This window comes from Peromyscus eremicus, chromosome 4 (genome assembly GCF_949786415.1).
Source record: "Peromyscus eremicus chromosome 4, PerEre_H2_v1, whole genome shotgun sequence".
NCBI lineage: Eukaryota > Metazoa > Chordata > Mammalia > Rodentia > Cricetidae > Peromyscus > Peromyscus eremicus.
The window spans coordinates 113,339,479-113,361,068 of NC_081419.1; the positions used below are offsets into that span (position 1 = coordinate 113,339,479).

A 21,590-nucleotide genomic window follows, 5' to 3' on the forward strand; every position below is an offset into this window, starting at 1 on the left:
ATTTTTGCACTACTAATGATAACATTTGAAAAAATGGATTCCAAACTCTTAATTGATATTTGCATATCATTTCTGTAAGTGCTAAAATGAAAGTGAAAGAGAAATCAATGTAAATTCTGTTTTAGAAGTGGGAGAAGAGGAAGGAGATCACAGGGCTAAGATAGAGAAGACAGTAGAATTCTTCTACAATCCAGTGTTATTGATCATCTGGCAGGAGCCTGCCCATAAGATCAGCCACACAACTGCAAAGGCTTTATTCTTCCTGTGCTCGTGGGGCCACTAGAAATGAAGCAAAATTCAGAGGGCAGGTAAACTCAATTTCTTCTTAATGCTTTGCCGGTTTGGACATTGCCACTTCAAGTGAGTGGTACACTTTAACTATTTTCATGGTTGTCACCCTCATGACCCTCTCACTGCTCCTTCTTCCTCCTGCTCAAATCCTTTGACAAATTCTCCTTCTACTGTTGTGTCTTTCTGTGAGCACAGCTCAGTTTAATTGAGGTTGCTGGCTTGAGAGTGGATAGGAAGTCATTTACTGATGAATGGGCAACTTACCAGTAGGTTCATCACTAAAGAAAATGGCACCCCTACCCTCAGCAACTGTTAACTGACAGTAGTACCTCAGTGTGGTATGGAAGCTCATGAGCTCCTTGGTGGTATTGTGTTCCCCAAAATATTATGTACCCTAATAAACTTATCTGGGGTCAGAGAACAGAAAAGCCACAATATTAACATAGAAGTTAGGCAGTGGTAGCACACGCCTTTAATCCTAGCATTCCAGAGGCAGAAATCCATGTGTTCAAGGATACAGCCAAGCATGGTGACTCATGCCTTTAATCCCAGAAAGTAAGCCTTTAATCCCAGGGAGTGGTAGTAGAAAGCAGAAAGGTATATAAGGTGTGAGGACCAAAAACTAGAAGCATTTGGCTGGTTAAGCTTTTAGCTGGTTAAGGTTTCCAAGCTTTGGAGCAGCAGTTCAGCTGAGAGTCATTCTGGATGAGGACACAGAGGCTTCCAGTCTGAGGAAACAGGTTCAGCTGAGGAACTGGCGAGGTGAGGTGGCTGTGGCTTGTTCTGTCTCTCTGATCTTCCAGCGTTCACCCCAATACCTGGCTCAGGTTTGACTTTATTAATAAGAACTTTTAAGATTCATGCTACAGAGCTCCTCCACCACCCATTGGGAAATGTTGACACTCCCAATCTTGTGCTGGTCTTGTGCAGGGAACCATAGCTGCAGTGACTTCATAAGAGTGACAGTTACGCTATATCCAGAAGACATCTTTTTGTAACACATCTCCCTGTCCTGTAGCTCTTCAGTTGTTTCCATGACTCTCCTGTAATGTTCTTTGGGCTTTGAAGATGGTGATATAGATGCACTATTTAGGGCCAAACACTCATTCTTTGCACTTTTACAAAATATGTCTCTATATTAACCACTGCCAACAGCAAAAGGAGCTTCTATGTGAAGGATAGAAAAGCACTAATCTATGAGTATAATAAACGTTAGTGTTTAGAAGGCAGTTTAACAAGATGCCCACTTAGCAAAAAGACCAAGTTTACAGTACCAGGCATGGGTGAGATTAAAGATACTTACAACTACAGTCAAATCAAACAAAAATAAAATGTTCCTGCTCATGGAGATTGTAGGAAGTGCCATTTTCCACTAACACGTTAGTATTAACACTTGAACACAGAGAGATAATAAAATCTTACTAAATGGAAAATTCCAAGTGTGAGAAGTAGGCTTCTCACCCAGGGATGGCTGACTCCTCCTCATAAATGGCTCCACTATGTTGAGCAGATTTCATAACCTCTGACATCTTTATAGGGGTGTTGTACAAACATGCTTGACGAAGTAAAAGGGTAAGAACTGTTTTGCAAAGAAATAAAATCCAGGCCATAAAATGTCAAGCTCTGCTCATAGCAACAGAACTATATATTAATCACACAGTCTGTTTTGATGGCAAATGCCTTTACCTGCAGAGAAGGTGGGGTACTCTTCCCTCTACAACCTATTCCTCCCTTGCCCTCAAGGGAAGAGCTCTGAGGATCTGATTACTCCTGAACCTCACAGAATCTTTCATGCAGGCCACTAGCCAGCCTTTGGCTTCTTCAGCTCCAGCAAAAATGTCAACCACACCAAGGAAAGCATCCTTTTTAGTTTCTTAGTCCCACTCATGTTAAAAAGATCTTTGAGATATTCATAAATCGACCTACTCAATTAACTAAATTAAATAAGTAAACAGTATTTTTGACACTGTAGTTATAAAGAGGCAGATGTGGCAGGCTGTTGATATTGGTCAAAATCCCCCAGAACAAGAATGGAAAATTCCTTTTTTCTAAAACAAGACTATTTCCTAGTGAAGGCTTATTGATGAGGAGAAAGTCAGCTTTAAGTGATTTTAGTGATTAAGAGTCAGTCTTCAGTCTCACATGAAACTGTTCAAGAAGCTTGAAGTCTGCCATGATATTCTGAATAGAGAAAGGAAAACAATTTAAAACAGTAGTGTTCTGTTGTTGGAGAGTTTTTTCTCCAGTTCCCACCAAGCCCCTGCAGTCCCTTAGCCCACTTATAAAATAAACATACAGACACTTATATTGTTTAAACTGTTTGGCCTTTAGCTCAGGCCTATAATTGTTTAGCTCTTACTCTTATATTTAGCCCATTTCTATTAATCTGTACTTTGCCACGTGGCTCGTGGATTATTGGTACCTTATATCTTCCTTGTCTTGGTGGTGGCTGCATCTCTTTCTCTGCCTTCCTGTTCCCTCAATTCTCTTCTCTGTTAGTCCCACCTATACTTCTTGTCTGACTACTGGCCAATCAGTGTTTTATTTATACAAAGCGAAATCCACAGCAGTGCTCCTTTACTGTATCACATTTAAGCCAGAGAGTTGTTCCCCAAGAGGATGTCTATGTCTGACTATAGCACATGATTCTCAAAGAACCTGCCCCATTAAAGGATATTCCAACAAGCAGCCTTTCTGTCTATGAAATACTCGGAAGTCAATGTCTTTGACATAACTTTTACCAAGAAAGGACATTTTGACAGTGTGCCATTATCTGAGAGTTTTCTTCCTGCCACACATTCAACAGGCATCTTCTGGTTCTGGCCACCTTTGGAAATGGACTAAGGAGCTGGGTCCAGATGGAGACAAATGAAGAGGGAAAGAATATAGAGAAATAAAGTGCAGGAGGGACCAAGAGTCCAGATGGAGACAAATGAAGAGGGAAAGAATATAGAGAAATAAAGTGCAGGAGGGACCAAGACCAGAAGAAATTACACAAGTAGAGTGAGTCTCAGTCATTAAAATGTCTTATTTCTGACAAGTATCATGTATAAAATATCACCATTTCTTCAAGGAAACAAAAGATCTCTGTTATCTTTAAAGTATTCTGCAGTGGTTTATTTGCTACTATACTGAATTCTAAAGAGGACTATTTGGTGGGGAGAGGTAACCAGACAATGTTAGATGATAATTAATTTCATAAAACAGATTATTAAAGATAATAGGCATGTTAATATGCCTTCCTACTAAAATAAACCAATGCCCCAATTCCAATTTCACCTTACAACTTTAATCAGAAACCTGTGGTAGCAAAAGTGAGATAAAAAAGCATTTGAACCAAGGAAACTCCACAAGTAAAACAACAGATTCAACTGTAGGAGCTCCACATTGGAGTCAATATTATTGGATTTCTCGTAGTTTGGAATCCCACAAAGGCTGACCCTCAGCAGGGATGTGGGCTCAATTAGTGTATCCATGAGGTACAGGAAACACCTGCAAGACATTGAAGAAGTAAGGAAAAGGAATCACCCATAACAGTTTGGGTTAAACAAGCCAATTATCACCAGGGAACTCTGAGAATCTGTAGGACTCACACCCTTGGATAATCCTTTTTGAGGTACAAGGGAGTTTACATTCTCTTTGAACACTACTTCTGGTGGTGTTAATTCTTGGACACTTCTTACACCTTCCATGAGTGGGCACCAACATCCTCCCTCAGCATTAGAACACTCCTAAATACAGTAACATGGGCACATTATCCAAGAGTTGAAAAACACATCATTGCGGATTAGCAGTTCCAAGGACTGTTGAAGAGGCCTGAGTATGAAGAATTAGTATATTATCACTCGGTGCCATAGCCCATCAGAGGCTGACTTCCTTGCAACACAAGATACTTTGTAGAAAAACTTGGTGACAGATTCTTAACTAATCATTAATCAAGAGCCATTTTCATTTAAGATAGGATTTTTGATAGTTAGTCTCCATTGTCAATTGGTGGGATTTAGAATTACCCAGGAGTGGGATGGGGGATAGGAACTTGGGGGAGCAGGTTGAGTGGGCTGAGCACCAGAGGCAGGTTGGGGGCAGGATGGATGGAAGGGGAGAATAACAATGGAGACATTTTGATTGGGGGGGATGCATTTCAGGGTTAAGGAGAAATCTGGTGCCAGGGAAACTCCCAGAAATCCACAAGAATGACTCCAGCTATGACTCCTAGCAATAGTAGAGAGGGTGCTTGGACTGGCAATCTACTGTAATCAGATTGATGACTACCCTAATTGTCAACAGAGAACCTTCATCCAGTAACTGATGGAAGCAGGTGCGGAGATCCATAGCCAAATACTGGGCTGAGCACAGAGGATCTTCCTGAAGAAACAGAGGAGGGATTGTATGAGCCAGGGGGGGGGTCAAGGTCATGAAGGGGGAACCCATAGAGGCAGCTAACCTGAGCATGTGGGAGCTCATGGACTCTGGACCAACAGTTAGGGAGCCTGCATGGGACCAACCTAGGCCCTCTGCATGTGTGTGTGACAGTTGTGTAGCTTGGTCTGTTGGTAATGCTCCTAGCAGTGAGATCAGGACCTGTCCCCAGTGCTTAGTGGCTTTTGGGAACCTGTTACTCATGCTGGATTACTTCACCTAGCCTTGATGCAGGGGGAGGAGCTCTAGGTCCTACTTCAACTTGAAGTGCCATGCATGCTTTGTTCAATGCCATGGAAAACCTGCTCTTTTCTAAATGGAGAAGGAGGAGTGGATGGGGAGGGGAGGGGTAAATGGGAACACGAGGGGGGTAACAGGAGTAGGGGAGAGGAGGGAAGGGAAACTGGTCTGTGTTTAAAATAAATTTTAAAAAATGTTAATCAAATAAAATTTTAAAAAAAAAAGAATTACCCAAGAGATAAGCATTTGAGGGTATTTGTGAAGATATTTCTGGAGAGGTTTAGCTGAGGTGGGAAGACCCACCCAATTGTGAGTAGTACCATTCGGTGGATCAGGGTCCAGGACTGAATGAAAAAAAAAAAGGAAGCAGTGAAGTGCCAGCATTCTTTTGACTCTGATTCCTGACTGTACACACAATGTGATGTGACTAGCTGCCACCTCTCCACCTCTCCACTTCCCTAGAGCATAGATGTGTTGTCTTCCATTTCTTACTGCAAAATTGCAATGATCAGAAGAGTTTTGTGAAGCTGAGGAGATGTCTCAGTCCATAAAGTACTTATTGTGCAAGCATGAGAGACTGTGTTCAGATCCCCAGTACCTACATAAAGTCAGGTGTGGCAGTGCACACCTGTAGTCCTGAGCACCTAGAGACTGGCCAATCTCAGGAGATCAATAGGCAGCCAGTTTAGTCAAATCAGTGAACTCCAGGTTCAGTGAGGGATCATATCTCAAATTAAAACGTGGAGAGCAACTCAAGAAGACACCCAACCTTAACGTCTGCCCTTGACACATACTTGTACCACATGCATCTATGAACACACACACACACACACACACACACACACACACACACACACACACACATCTAAAAGAAATGAAAAGTCTTAGAGCAAATTCAATGGCTGTTATTCTAACCACTGGGAAGACTAGGGCAGGAGAATTTCAAGGTGAAGGCATACCTCAACAATTTAGCAAGATGCTATCCCAAAATAAAAAGAAACAAAGGTTTAAAAAAAGAAAGACTGAGCATGTACCCAGGAGGCAGATGTACCTCGGGAGTAGAGTGCTTCCTATCCTTTTCCAAACCTTGATATCTCTCCTCGATGTTGAAAAAAAGTGCCCAGTGAATTCATTTTTCCAAGGGTGTAGACAAGCAACATGTCCTTTTTTCTCACAACAGGGCCATGGAATGGACTAATTCAAGGGTCACTCCACTGTAAAGAAGGAAAAAGCAGCCTGGTGTCACATGACATCTGAAAGGTGTGAGCTGGACTTGCCTTTATCTCATTGTTCCTTATACTTTGTTATATTGTTTAACTTCTGATAATTCAAGGACATTTCAGCTGAACGTAAGACTTCTGAAAAATTGGAAAGTACACATTTGCAGTGTTTCCAAAAATACATCCAATAAATAAAAAATATTTAAATGTTTCAATTGCAAATGCATCTATAATGATAGCACATAGGTACAGTGATGGTATCTTTTATTTAATATCCGCCATATGAAATTGATGTCAGAGCAGTGACTACTTCAGAGAATAATAAATACAGAGCCATCCTCAACTTTTCCATATGACTTCATTGCCACTATATTTGCAATGTCTTTCAGGCTCTGCAAAATTTTTGAGAAAGTGTTCATTAACAACAACATGTTTACTCACATTGCACTTACCTGTATGAAGAAAGGTGAGACTATCTTTTCCCTATAACTGAACTTTTGCTTCTCAAAAGTGCCATCTGCTGGCACTTTTGTATGTATCCATTTCATCCTACAGTCTTTCTTCTACAGCATCTCCATCATCCTCTTTCTTAGCAGTCTTGGGTGAGTGTGACATGCTCTTCCTGTGAAAGGCCTATAAACTGAACCTATAAGACAGCTTTTATTTTTTCAATAGAACCGAAAGAAGTTTTAGAAATTTCTATCTCTCATAATGTAAAACAAGCTGACTCTTGTTGTTAACAACAGCAGTGATAGCAATTTTTCAAGTCATGTTGTTCTCCTTGTATTTCTTTTCCAGAAATTCTCATCTTTCCCCATCCTATCATAGCCACCCTTACCTGATCTGTGTACCCAAGGTGACGGCTGCTTCAGGCTGGTTAAGGAAAAGTTATCATTAAGAAACAGGACAGAAAAAAAAATAGATGTGTTTTAAAATATTAAGTCACATCCACAAATAAATTAGTATAAATTATGTAAAGAACAATTTTAACCGAAACTGCTGGCTCATGCCTATCATCTTAGCACTTGGGGGGATGACTTATGAGTATTCTGAGTTCCAGGCCATCCTAGGCTAATAGCAAGTTCTAAGCCATCCTGAAATACATAGTAAGACCCTGACCCAAAACACAAGAAAGAAAATATTAGCATTTCCCACCAAAGTTCCTGCATTTGCAAGGAATTGCACACTCTAACTGAAGAATTCTATTTTGTCAGATTCTGAAATATTGAGTTAAGGAACTTGAAGAAAATGACTGAGCACACATTTGTTCATTGGATCCTTTCTAGCTCGAAGATACTGTCACATCAATTATCTGATTTGGTCCCCACTAAATGAAATTATGAGCTATTGTCCTCCTTGGAGGCATAGAGAGGTTGACTTATTTGCCACGAGCATATCAAGGCACAGTGAAATCAATAAAAAACAACTTCCATTAAAAAAACAAAACAAAATACATTTTTTATGTAACTCTGGGGATAAAAGCTAAATTTGGTGTTTAGGTCAGAAGAAATTTTGAAAGCTGTCTTTGTAAACCACTTTTGTCGCACATAAATCAAACAGGAGCCCAGTATTCTTTGGAAAGCTGAATAATAGGAAGCAATCTAAATTCAAATGATGCCGAATAAGCTGTTAAGTGTCCCGTTTGAAAAATGATCACATGGATGTGGTGGGCTTGCTGTTGCACAGGTTAATAACGTTGAGTGATGTTTGCATCTTATGGCAGGACTTGGGTGTCTTCCCACTAGAGACATGATAGACTTGGACTCTGCGCAGTAGGTTCTCAACCTGTGGGTCATGACCCACTTGGGGGTATAATGGCCATTTCACAGATGTTGCCTAACACCATCTGAAAACATAGATGTTTACATTAAGATTTATAACAGTAGCAAAATTAGTTATGAAGCAGCATCAGGAAGATTGAGAACCACTGCTTTGGAGGAATAAACCTGGACTCCACCAACTTGAAAGCATGGTCAGTTATGAGATAAAAACAGAAAAGGTCCCTGTCTTGAAAAACCAAAAAAAAAAAAAAAAAAAAAAAAAAAAAAAAAAAAAAAAACAGAAAAGGTGACCAATGAATTTAAAAAAAAAATCCCTTCTATATATTGACATTTCATCTTCAAGAATTATTGAAGTCTCATTCGCAAAAATACTCTTGGAGGAATGATCTTTGTTTTGTTTTGATAAACTGAAGAGGGAAATAGAGTATGGCAAGGAGCCACAGGTCCATAGTAGTACAGGTGCTCCAGTAGCATTAAAGGAAAGCTCTTGCCCCCTTACCAGAGAATGGACTCTACCTCTGGATGAAGATGTGCCATTGTCTGTTCCCTTAAGAGTTAATCCCCCTGGGCTGGCCAATCACCTGGCCAAGGGACCATCCCTCAGGAAGATGAGATTCTTTAGTCCACACTAAGGAGACAAGAGGCACAATTAGCCCCTTGTCCTACTACAAGAAAACAACTCCCAGTGTGGGAGCTTAGAGAGCCACAGCATACAGCTTTGTAAGACCCCACCCCACCACCTCACCCCCGCTTTCCTAAATTACTCAGAAAAGCATCTTTTCCTTTTCTTCTTCTTATCTCCTCTCTGAGCATGTTTTCCCTGATAGTTTATACTTCACTTTCTCTCTCTCTCTCTCTCTCTCTCTCTCTCTCTCTATATATATATATATATATATATATATATATATATATATATATATATATATATCTTCCCTCCTTAACTTCTTTCCTTCCCATGTCTTCTTGTCTGCCATATGGATGACTTCTCCATCTCCTACATATAAATCTACAATGAACTTCTCTCTAAAATTCACTCTCTGTGGTCTGTGAATTTCATTCTTCAAATTCACAAGATAAGAACCCAAAGTCAATGGCTCTGGTAGCTTCAGTGGTCATCAAGTTTTCCAGGACCCTAGTTCCCAAACAAGGGCTCCACCATTCTCAAACACCACTCAATGTTCCTTTATCGCAGGGAGGGAGAGGTCAAGCACAGACTCGAGAACACTAATGGTAAAGGAGATAGACCAAAAGTCTGTCTTTGGGACATATCTTTCTTTAGGAATTTGGGCATTTAAAAAAAAATGTAAAATGACAGCTACTACTAATGATAGAGTTTGTATTATAAACATTCCTGGTGTTCATTTTCCTATAAAGAAAGATGTTGGTGGTGTGGGGATTGGACCCCCCTCATGCCTTAGCCGCTTTGGGCAGAAAGGTTATCAGTCTAACAGCCAACCAGACTATCTTATGCCAGCACCAGTCATCCTGAACGCCGCCACAGACACTGTTCAACAACCGTGCACCAGGCTCCAGCTGATTTCCCTGACTCTGGACAATACAGCTTCAGCCAAGACTGTTTGTACTAGACTTTTACTGTCAAAAGCCTCTGTGAACCATTTCTATCTTGGTCAGAAGGAGCTCACTTCTCCTGATAGAGGGACTAAAAAGACTCAGAGCAAGGTCATGATTGGTTGAAACACAAGACTTAACGACTGATTTGTGCTGAGAAGCACGGCTGTGATTGGCCTAAACAGTGGCTGTGGCTGATCAAAAATGGACTGCTATGGTTGGTTCAATCAGATACCTGTTATTGTGTTCTCAATACTTCAAACTATAAGCAGGCTTAGGTTCCCTCAGTGAAGCCAGCTGGGAGATGCTTTCCTATTCTACCTCTCCTGATGTTGTATCAGATCCAATAAAGTGTTTTCCCCATGGGTCTAACTTGTCTGCTTTCAAGTATGCAGATGAGCAGGGACATGAGCAGCAGAGTGTCAGAGGACAGTAGGAGCAATGAAGAGGACAGTAGACTGTGGTGGGCACAGGCTAGCAGCCAAACAGTTTCTCTGTGGTCTCAGGTAGCCTCCTGGCACTAGCTGCTTAACACTGGGGCCCCTAAACAGCCCATCAGTGCGTTTCTTAGCTCAGAGTTCAAAGTCTCAGAGTATCTATGTGTCATGGCCTTAGAGCAGTCCCACAGGTAGTGTCTTGTTTCTGATACCAGGTACAGGGCTTCCCAACAGCTCCATTTGTGACCAGCATATGGTTCCTGAGCCCTGGGCAAGCTTCCCAAAGCAAAACCTTGGCAGTGGTTACTTGACTAGGGCAAAAGCTGAGAGGCTGAGACCTTGACAACAGTGGGAAGAAAAACCGTTCCCCAGCGATCCCGGCCATGGTGCTCGGGTCTAAATTTCCTTTTGTCTAGACAAAGGAAGTTACCCCAAGCCAAGCATTTTGGGAAGAAACACCTGACACCTGAACAGTTTAAGAGTAGCCAAGGCTAAAAGAATAAGGGAAGTAAGTGCAGAGACAAGACAGCAGAGAGATGGCAAAAACTGGAAAGAATCAGAGAAGAAAGCCTGCAGTCTCCATGAGAGTTATAGAGAACCGTCAAGTCTTTAGGGCCGAGAGTCTTAGACCTAGGCTGCATGCTGGAACACTGGCAGCCGCCCAGGACCAAAGGTCCCTGTACCTGAAGCTTGCATGGGTACTATCTTCTAAGAAGGTGTCAGTTGCTGTTGCCGCTGGCAACTGTCAAATGTTGAGGGAAATGAAAGCCATTAGAGCATGGTGTCATGTAAAGAGCTTCTTGTCTACCCCATGATTTCTGCCTGAGTAGAGCAAAACAACCCAGATGATGGGTGACTAGTTAAGGAACATTCCTGAATTCCTTTGAATTCTCAAAAACACCTTTTTAGCTTCTAGAGGGCTCAGATTACAAAATTAGTGAACAGTAAAGAAGAAGTTGCCTCTAATGATGGGAAAGGAATAGATTATGTTTACTAATATTGATTTATGTTACCCTGGCTGGTCTTGAACTTATGACCTTCCTGCTGTTCTCTCAAGAATTGGGATTACAAAACTTATGCTATTCTATTATTCAAAATTAAAAAGCAAGCCATAGTTCTTATAATTAAATATTATCTTTCTTATATATTTAATATACAATTAAATAATCTCCCCAAAATATGAAATATAAGTTAATTTTACTTATTTGCATGTTGTTTTCTTAGGCCAAAACTCTGCTAACCCGTCATCTGTGTGAAGAATTTTGATGACATGCCTATTCACGCCAAACCACAAGGTGTCAGCCTAAACTTAGTAATCTCTGGGATTTCTGAAACTTGTTTTGTTTTGCTTCATTTTGTTTAGTTTTGTTTCATTTTTTGTTTATTTTATTTTATTTTATTTTCCTTATTTTTTGATCAAGAAGAATTCTGAAGACCTTAAGACCATTGTGATCATGTGCAGAGCCTGCAGAAACTAAATCCTAGGGGCTTTTCAAGGCTGATGGCAGCTATCTCCAAGAGATAGTCAACAAAATAAGACAAACTAGCTCCTTCCTAGCATGTGCCATGCCTCCACAAGAAACTCTGCATTCCAAACACAGTTTACGAACACTTCTACCATTGTCTTTGCACTTGATCTGCCCTCCTGCCTTTTCCACTCTTCTTTGACTAGTCTCTGGGCAGATGAGCAGGCTCTGTATTTTAGAATTGTGTGTCTGGGAATGAACTTCTGTAACTATAATTCTTGTTTGATAATTGTTTTGTTATATGTAATTTTACTATATGAAAGTTAAAGCCTTTTTTGAAAAAAAAAAGAAAAGGGGAAGTGCTGTGGATATCGCTCTGTATAAATAAAATGCTGATTGGCCAGTAGCCAGGCAGGAAGTATAGGCAGGACAAGCAGAGAAGAGAATGCTGGGCAGTGGAAGGCTGAGTCATAGAGACGCTTCCAGCCGCCGCCATGATAAGGGAGATGTAAGGTACCGGTAAGCCACGAACCATGTGTCAAAGTATAGATTAATAGAAATGGGTTAACTTAAGATAGAAGAAGTAGATAACAAGAAGCCTGCCACGGCCATACAGTTTGTAAGCAGTATAAGTCTCTGTGTGTTTACTTGGTTGGGTCTGAGCAGCTGTGGGACTGGCAGGTGAGAGAGATTTGTCCTGACTGTGAGCCAGGTGGGACCAGAAAAACTCCAGCTCTGAACTTCTGACTTCCCTTTTAGCAGGCATCCCCATCTTCATAAGCAGTTCACCTAGATGCCTCCATTAGTTGCTATTGTATATGAAAAAGCATGGTTATGATGAACACTTACTTCATCAACCTCATATCCGTACTCCTATAAATGCCCTCTGTCTCTCAGTTCTTTTATAACCTAGGAAGGGGCGAGAGCATGGGTATGGTATGTGTTTCCTCTTGGCAAGGTAGGGCCTGCCACATGGAGTTTACAGATCTGTTCAGCAGATGCGAATTTAACTTTAGCCAAACTTTAATATCTTTTAAGTTTTACATTGTCAGCTACTAAAGAGAATGTAACTTGTGAGCTATGTGTAGTATAAAGGGGAAAACATGTAAAGAACTTTATTTATTCTAATTGTCACAAGACAGTGAAGCACTATTACCCATGCTTTATAAGGAGAAAACACTGAACTCAGAAAAGCTCCAGTAACTTTCTTCTACAATAACTTGCTGATGATTAGTAAGTAGAACAGAAGCAGGCCTGTCTGACTCCAGAGCCCTGAGTTTGCCCTAATTTTAAATAATCTCTATACAAATCTACATGAACATAAACAACTGGGAAACTACAGATCTCTTCAGATAGGAGACTACTGGGGGCTGTCATGTCACTCTTTCTCTGCCATTTGGAGCTTCTGTGGATTGACTGGTGACTCGAACTAAAGAAACAGAGACAGTTAAGGAGATGCAGACAGTGAGCATGCAGGTCAGAGCTGAGCTATACTTCCAATGTAGGACTGAACCAGTAGGAAAAGTCCAAGATTAATGATCGCTTTTCTCATTTGTCCTTTTGGACTGACAGTGATTTTTTTTTTAAAGGAAGACAATTAATAGCTACTACAGTTACCTGTCATCTCTTCTCTCACTGTCTACTCAGAACTAGCTATTTAAGATCCCATCATTCTCCTCCACCTACTGGGTTCACCACACCTTTTTATGCCAAATTTCTTGTAATATCCCCTAAAACCTTGAAATGAAGCCCACAAATCCTGGCTAAAATATACACTGTTTCTCATAGTATCTAGAGATGTGTTTTCCATTGCACAGAAAACTTTGTGTTTTGCACTCTATGTTCCGCTGTATTTGTCCAGTTTGTGTCTATATGTGTTGTTGATTGCCTTTCTTTATCTCCTCCTTTTTAGTCTATCTTTAGCCAAAATTACCATAATACCCCACCTTTGTCTCTACCATTCTCTTTCCATTTACATGCCCCTTCTCCACTTCCTATAAACCCCAAACTAACCACTACTATTTCTCTGATTTTTCTTCTTCCCACTCATCCCCACAGTAACTAATACATGAGTGCATACAGTACTATCAGTGTCCCTATGTAGTTATTAAGTGATTGTTGTTCAAGTGATTCCTTTTTGAACATTGAAAACACTTCCACTGAAAATAAATAAAGCTGACTAAAATGAAAACTCAACCAATTATCTGTATAAGTTCCAATGCAAAAGGAAGAAAAACTAAGGCAATACAACTTCTCCACAAATTATCATCCCATAATAATGGACCTAATGAGAATGAATTAAATGAAATTCAAAAAAAAAAATGTTCAAAGGAAAAAAAGGACATGAAAAAAACTCATGAATTTGAAGAAAACAGTTGAGGAAAATAAGGATGTCTATATAGGCTAAGAAAATGGAATGCAATAAAGAGATAGAAATGCTAAAGAAAATAACAGACTGGAGTACTAGAAATAAAAATTTCAGCATCAAATTAAAAGCTCAGTGGAAGCTTTCACGAAAAAAAAAATGGACCACAGGAGGACAGACAATAGGGCTTAATGACATAGTAGAGGAATTGAAACTTGAGAAAGCACTAGAGTACTATGACAAGAAAAAACATATGTGAATCATGAGGGTAGGAGAATTTAATGCCAAAAGAATAGCAAACATTTTAATAAAATCCCAGAAAAATTTCCAAAACTAAAGACAGAAATACCCTAAGTATTAGGCATTTAGAGTATCAAGTATGTAAGATAAGAAAAAAAATTATCATGATGTATTGTAGGTAAAATACTCAATATATTGAAACAAAGAAAATGTATTAAAAACTTCAAGAGAGCAACACCAAGTCACATATAAAAAAGAGGGCCATCAAAATAACAATTGAGTTCTCTTTAGAAACTTTAAAAGCCAAAAGAACTTGGAGTTGTGAATTTCAAGTTCTGAAAGACAGTGGTCACCAATCAGAACTATTACACTCACCAAAGTTATCATTCATAATTAAGGAAAGAAACCATGTCTATGATGAAAAGAACAGACTAAAAGAATTCATAACTACTAAGCCAGGTCTAAAGAAGACACTTGAAGGGATCTTTAAGACAGATAAATGTATGTGTTATGCCCAGATCTCGGGAACCCCCAAAAGACCACCACAGAGACCGAATCCCGCATGTAAAAGCAAAGAACCTTTATTTCAAGCTCAGGAGCTTGGTCCCTCTGTCTCTCTGACACAGCAGTGAGAGCAAAGAGCCCTGAGCTCAGGTGGGGCACAGTTTTTTGTTGTTGTTGTTTTGTTTTGTTCTTTAACAGGTTCATCTTTTTATTGGACATGTTAACAAAAGAGATTTCATCAAAAAGACCAAAGCCCATGTCATCATCAGACTCCTCAGATTCTTCCTTCTTTGCCTACACTTTCTTCTCCTCAGCTGGGGTAGCAGCAATAGAGGGGGCAGGACCACCTGCTGGTGCCACTTCAGCTCCTGGAGCAGGCCCACCAGCTCCTACACTACAGATGAGGCTCCCAATGTTGACTTTGGCCAGGGCCTTTGCAAACAAGCCAGGCCAGAAAGGTTCAATATTGACACCAGCTGCTTTAATGAGGGCGTTGATCTTGTCCTTCCCGACCAACCTTGTCGTCCTACAGGATGAGGGTGGAGTAGATGCAGGCGAGCTGGGAGGCAGAGGCCATGTTGCAGACTGCCAGCATGGTGCTAGTCGCTGGATGAAGTGAGGGTCTCACCCCAACACGGCCTTAGCTTCCTCAGAAGGACCGAGCACCTTGGTGGCAGCTGAGGAAAAGCCAGAGTTTTTATCATAGCAGAGTTTGGGGTGAGGGGATTTCCGGGGTCCAGGACCCTGATTGGCTGAAAATTGTCTAGGGATATCAGTAAAACAAAAATAGGTATGTGCTAGAATCAAGGGCATCTGGCCACCTTATCTAATGGTTGGAATGTTTGGGATGTCAGGTACTTCTTCATGCCTGGGTGGATCCCTGGGTGGTATCAGCTTAAGGCTTTTTCTGGATCTGCGTGTTGCCTGCCAGTAAGCCTGTCACAGAAGCTGTATTTGAGCCCCTAAGCCTGTCATGGCTGCTGTGTGGTCAAGCTGTTTGGGGTCCCTTCACAAATGAAGCTATAGAAAATAGCCTACATAGAGAAAGAATAGTTAAAAAAATGAGGAATGTGAAAACACCAAACACTACACAATCAACAAAATAACAATAATTAATATGTACTTAAATAATTTCTCTGAATATTAATGGTCCTAATTCCCAAATTCAAAGACACTGGCTATCAAATTGGATTAAGATACAAAAATCTATATATTTTCTGTCTCTAAGAAACACATCTCACCATCAATAACAGATTCTACATAATGGTGAAAGATGGAAATTGTTATTCCAAGAAATAGAAGTAGAAAAAAAAGCAGATGTCATTGTTTAAATATCTAACAAAATAGATTTTAAGCCAAAACTAGTTGGAGGAAATGAAATTGGTTTCTACATGCTGGTTAAGTAAACAATAAAGACATTCATTACAATTATAAACATACATGCACTGAAATGTATACATCCAATTTCAAAAATATGAGTATTCCTGATGTAAACACAGAACAATAGTAGTAGGCAATTTCAAAATTATACTCTCACCATAAAAAAAAAAGTCTACCTGATAAAAACTAAACAGAGAAGCATCTAGATGAAATGACGTCAAAGACATCTACAGAACATTTGATCTATACATGACAGAATACACATTTTTCTCAGCAGCCCATAGAACTTTCTATAAAAAAGATCATCTAATGGGGCACTGTGTGTGTAAGTGTGCAGAGGAAGCTAAGGAGAGAGGGTGAATATCTAGACAAGAGAGAGAGCAAGAGATATTTTCAAAAAGAGATTCTGAGATGTATGTCTGTGTAAAGAGCTGGGCAGAGATGAAAGTAAGTGTGTGTGTGTGTGTGTGTGTGTGTGTGTGTGTGTGTGTGTGTGCTGAGAGAGCAGGAGATGTGTGCAGAGAGAGCTAGGTAGAAGATGAGTAGCTTTGTAGAAGAGAGAGCTTGTATAACTATATAGAAAAAAGATGTAGGAGGGAGATGTGTGTGTAGAGGGGACTGAATGAGTGAGAGAGTGAGTGAATGATCTACTATTGTGTGAAGGAATGTAGCAGGGTAGAGAGAAGAAATGCATATAGAAGAGAGATTTGGAGCGATGTAAAAATGAGATGTAACTGTACATAGAAATATACGGCTGTGTGGAAAGAGATGTGGCTGTATGTATGTAAAGAGAGATATATAGCTGTCTGTAAAGAGATGTAGCTGTGTGGAGACAGATTTTAAGAGAAAGAAATATTTTAAGATGAAGTAAAAAAGAAAGTTACCATCAGAAAGCATGTGTGTTTCCTTATTTACCTGTCAGATAGATAGAAATTTATTTCTAAATACCCTCAGATAAAAAAAGTTTCCTATAGCCCCACTACCCTGTCTTCTATTCACAGCCCTGGAGCAGTTCTGGGAGCTGGCCTCCTCTGGACTGCATTAGGGCACAAAGTAAGTTTAACAAACATAGAAAAATGGAAATAATTGCTTGTATTATATTTAACTGCAGTGGAATAAAGCTAAAACTAACAGCAAGCGAAACTGTCGAACATACATGCACAGGACACTGGAGATTAACAAACATTTCCCAATCCAAGCAGTTCAGAAGCAGAGGCTTACCTGATCACCACGGTTTCCTGTACAGGACCATTAAAGCTCCTGCTGTATGCTGAATCATGACTCCCCTTCCTGTGCATGGGAGATTGGACTTAGGTGATATTGTCTGTCATTTTACCTTCTTCCCCTCACTTCATTGTCTGATTCTTCCCTTGGTCTCAAGTTTTGTGTTTATCACAGAAGGGCTATTTAGCAGAGACCTGACATGTGCTCTTCCTCACATGATGCCTACTGTAAGAAAGGACAAGCCAACACTTCCATCTCCATCTTTTTTTTTCTTTTTCTTTTTCTTTTTTTCTACTTTTCCTGAAAAATAATTGGGCAATGTGGAAGATGATGTCATCATGTCCTTTTCTCACTGTAATTCCTCCATTACATGGATAGTCAGCTCAAACACTACTGTTTGTCTTCTCATAAATAGGAACAGCCATAGACCTGTAGCCACAGCCTGCTAACAATCCATTTTGTATGTATCTTTAGGACTGCAACATTTTCTCTATCAGCCACTTGGGGGACAGCCATATAATCACATGGCATATACCTTTAATCAAGGTGTCATACCACACCACACTACATAGAGGAATATGGCCACCCAGAGATTCTTTTCAAGGGAATCTCCATTCTCAGACAGCTCAGATTTGGTTGCATGTCTTACAACTATTGTGAAGAGCATGTATCTGGCAAGAGGCACACCACATGGGAAGTGTTGTCATATTGGGATTGTCTCCATGAGTATTGCACCTCCAGGCAGGTCAGCCTCTGTTATATGTCTTAACTCCCACAAGAGGATACATGCAGCTGCTCCTCCACTACCCATGTTTGGTTCTTTTGGTCTCTGTTCAGGCAGCAGTTGTGTTATGTGATTATTCCTGAGCAAACATGAACAAATGTTTATTAACATCGGACAGGAAAACACAACAGACAAAAGATATAATTCCATCTGAGTCTAGCTCTGTGAAGCCGTGAATTTGCTGAAGAGTTACTCAGAGGAGCATGTGCAAGGTACAATGCCTTCTTCAAAGAATTTATTTTCAGAAATTATGGAATAAATTCCTACTCAAACTCACTGATGCAAAATTCATTAAGGAGACATTAATTTATTTATCCCATTATTCCCCAGATATAATAAAAGAAACTCCTTTTTTTTTAAAGTATGTGTGACAAGGGATTCCCTACACGGTATCTTTCCTTTCTCTCTTCTTTCTTTTCTTTTCTTTCTTTCTTTTTCTTTCTTTCTTTCTCTCTTTTTCTTTATTTTTATTGAAAATATATTCTTCTCTCATCCTGACCACAGTTTCCCCCATTCACTCCTCCCAGCACCCCCCATGCCTTCCATCTCCCCCAGATCCACTCCCCTTCCCTTTCTTTTTCAGAAAATAGCTGGCCTCCAAGAGACAACAGCCAAATGATACAATAAGACAGAGCAAATACAATAAAACAAGGCAAAAGCCCTCATATGCAGGCTGGAGAAGGCAACCCAATAGGCAGAAAAGAGTCCTAAGGGCAGGCAAAAGAGTCTGAGAAACATCTGCTCCCACTGTTAGGAGTCCCACAAAAAGAAACTAACAGCCATAACATACATGTAGGGAACCTGGGTCTGCACCAGGTTCTCTGAGTAACATTTTAAATTACATTTATTCATTTGCTCTGTGTGTGACTCTCTCTCTCTGTGTATGTGGGTGCCCAGGTGCCACAGCATGCATGTAGAGGTGTAGCACAAATTGTTAGAAGGTCTTATTAATAAAAACAAACCTTAGGGGCTGGAGAGATGGCTCAGTGGTTAAGAGCACTGGCTGCTATTCTAGACCTCCTGAGTTCAATTCCCAGCAACCACATGGTGGCTCACAACCATCTGTAATGAGATCTGGCATGCAGGCAGAACACTGTATACATAATAAATAAATAAATCTTTAATAAATAAATAAATAAAAACCCAGAGCCAGGTATTGGGGTAAACGCTGAAAGATCAGAAAAACAGAACCAGCCACAGCTAACCTCACCTTGCCAATTCCTCAGCTGATCCTGTTTCCTCAGACTGGAAGCCTCTGAGTTCTCATCTAAATGGCTCTCAGCTGAACTGCTACTAGAAGCCTAAAAGCCTAACCAACTCTAGTTCCTGGTCCTCACATCTTATATACCTTTCTGCTTCCTGCCATCACTTCCTGGGATTAAAGGCATGTGTCACCATGCCTGGCTGTTTCCAGTGTGGCTTTGAACTCGCAGAGATCCAGATGGATCTCTGCCTCCAGAATGCTAGGAATAATAGTGTGTGTGCCACCATTTTCTGGCCTCTATGTCTATCTAGCGGCTGTTCTGTTCTCTGACCCCAGATAAGTTTATTAAGGTGCACAATATATTGGGGAACACAATATCACCACATAGAGGTCAGAAAAAAACTTGCTGGAGTCAGTTCTGTATTTCTACCATGAGGACTTGAGGACAACTCAGGTCATCAGGCTTGTGGCCAAAACCTTCATCCACTGAGCCTGTGGTACCATTACACAATGATTCTGTGTTATTCACAATTGTTCTGCATTATTTCTCTCTGCCTTCTTCTCTCACTGTTCTTCCATGTTCCTTCAAATGTAACTTAGAACACTAGTGTTAATATTTATCATATCTATACAATGTCTCATCCTATAAATATAATGTGCACTCGGGTTTTATTCAGGCTTTTTTTGTCTATTTTTGCTTCTTGTTAGGGTTTTGTGGTTATTTTTCTGCTACAGACAATGCTGTAAAAACATGATACACATATCTTTGGGATTTGGTACTGCTAATAACATAGGATAGATTCTCAAAATCAAGATCACTGGGACAAAGGACACATGTATTTTTATTTTATCAAGTGTTATATCACTTCCATATAGCTAATATAATCCTAAACAGATTACAGTCTATCATCCACTGCTTGTCAGACTCCCAAACTTCTTAGACAAGCCTAAAGGCCAGGCTCAGTAAGTATGAATTACTACATTGAAGACCTTAGGGGCTTTTCATTTTGGCTGTCAAGATAACCTAATATCAAACCAGCCAGAATACATTTTCATTCTATATTTGCTTTCAAAGTACTTCATCTTCTAGACATGTTTATCTCCTTTATTAGAAAAAAAATAGTTTTACTTGAAACTTCCTTTTTATTTTGAAAAGCTATGCTTGCTTGCTATAGTCTCAATTTCTGTTTGGGTTTCTTTTTATACTAACAAATGTTGTTCTTTGACAATTGCATACATTTATAATGCATTCTAGTTATTCCCTCCCAGCATTTTATTTCCCTCTCAGCCCTGCTAGTCTTCTTCTTCTATAAAAATCTCTGCAGCATTCATTGGTTTTTGTTTTGTCGAATGTCCTACAGCATTTAACTAGGACTATCTGTGTTATCCTGGGTTTGGAGCTGTCAAAGCTTTGTGGGTACTATGCCTTCCCACTAGTGGTCAATAGATATCAGTAAGTGGAAGGCCCCATGAGCCTCTTCCTATCCATAGCTGACCGTTAATAGGGCCTGATTTGTGTGGGATCAATGCCAGTAGTCACAGGTACTCTTGAGTTTATGATCACAGTGACTGTGCTGTGCTTCGAAAATGGCAATTTTGAAGTCCTTCTCCCTGTTTTTCAGCTCTTATGTTACTTCATTCCCCTTTTCTGAAATGTTCTCAGAGCCTTTAAAGAAGTGGAATAAAGTTCTGTTTTTATAGCTGAGTCCTTGGCAGTCCTTTATTCTCAGCATCCTGTGAAGGCATGGATTTTTGCATCAACTTGCATCCACTACAAAGAAAGGCTTTTCTGAATAACACTGAGAGTAGATGTTGCCGATGTCTGGGAGTATAGCCATAGATATTTAGAAAATGGTTTGATGCTACATTGATTCAGACAAACAGCTGAGTTAGGTTCACCCCAAGAGCCTCAGAACTCAGTCATGTGCTTTTTTGTGTTTATAATACTATGCATAAACTTTCTCTTGTAGAGCATGCCTCAAATTAAAACAGGCAGTAGTTGGTTGCTCCTACAATAGAAGTGCCATCATCACACAAAATGGACACATCTTGCCTGGCAGGTTTGTATGTAATTTATAGAATTCTCAGATAGGTATGACCATTGATGCCTTTACTCCCGGTCTAGCTCATTTCCAGCTAGATTTCAATAGATATGGCATCCACGGTATGTGGTATCTTAAGCAACAGGGCAGTGGCTTAGTTAGGATTTCTATTGCTGTGAAGAGACACCATGACCACAACAACTCTTATAAAGGAAAAATTTAACTGAGGTGGCTCACTTACAGTTCAGAGGTTTAGTCCATTATCATAATGGTGGGACATGGCAGTATACAGGCAGATGTGGTGCTGGAGAGGTAGCTGAGAGTCCTACATCTTACAGGCAATAGGAAGTCAACTGAAATATTGGAAGATATGGAAATATCCTGAGGATAGGACACCTCAAAGTCAACCTCAAAGTGACACACT

At 40.1% G+C, this 21,590-nt stretch overlaps 1 pseudogene; it reads right to left on the bottom strand.

Moving 5' to 3' along the window:
- Positions 1 to 2,409: 2,409 nt before the first annotated feature.
- LOC131907889 (large ribosomal subunit protein P1-like) lies at positions 2,410 to 15,109 on the bottom strand (annotated as a pseudogene).
- Positions 15,110 to 21,590: the final 6,481 nt, after the last annotated feature.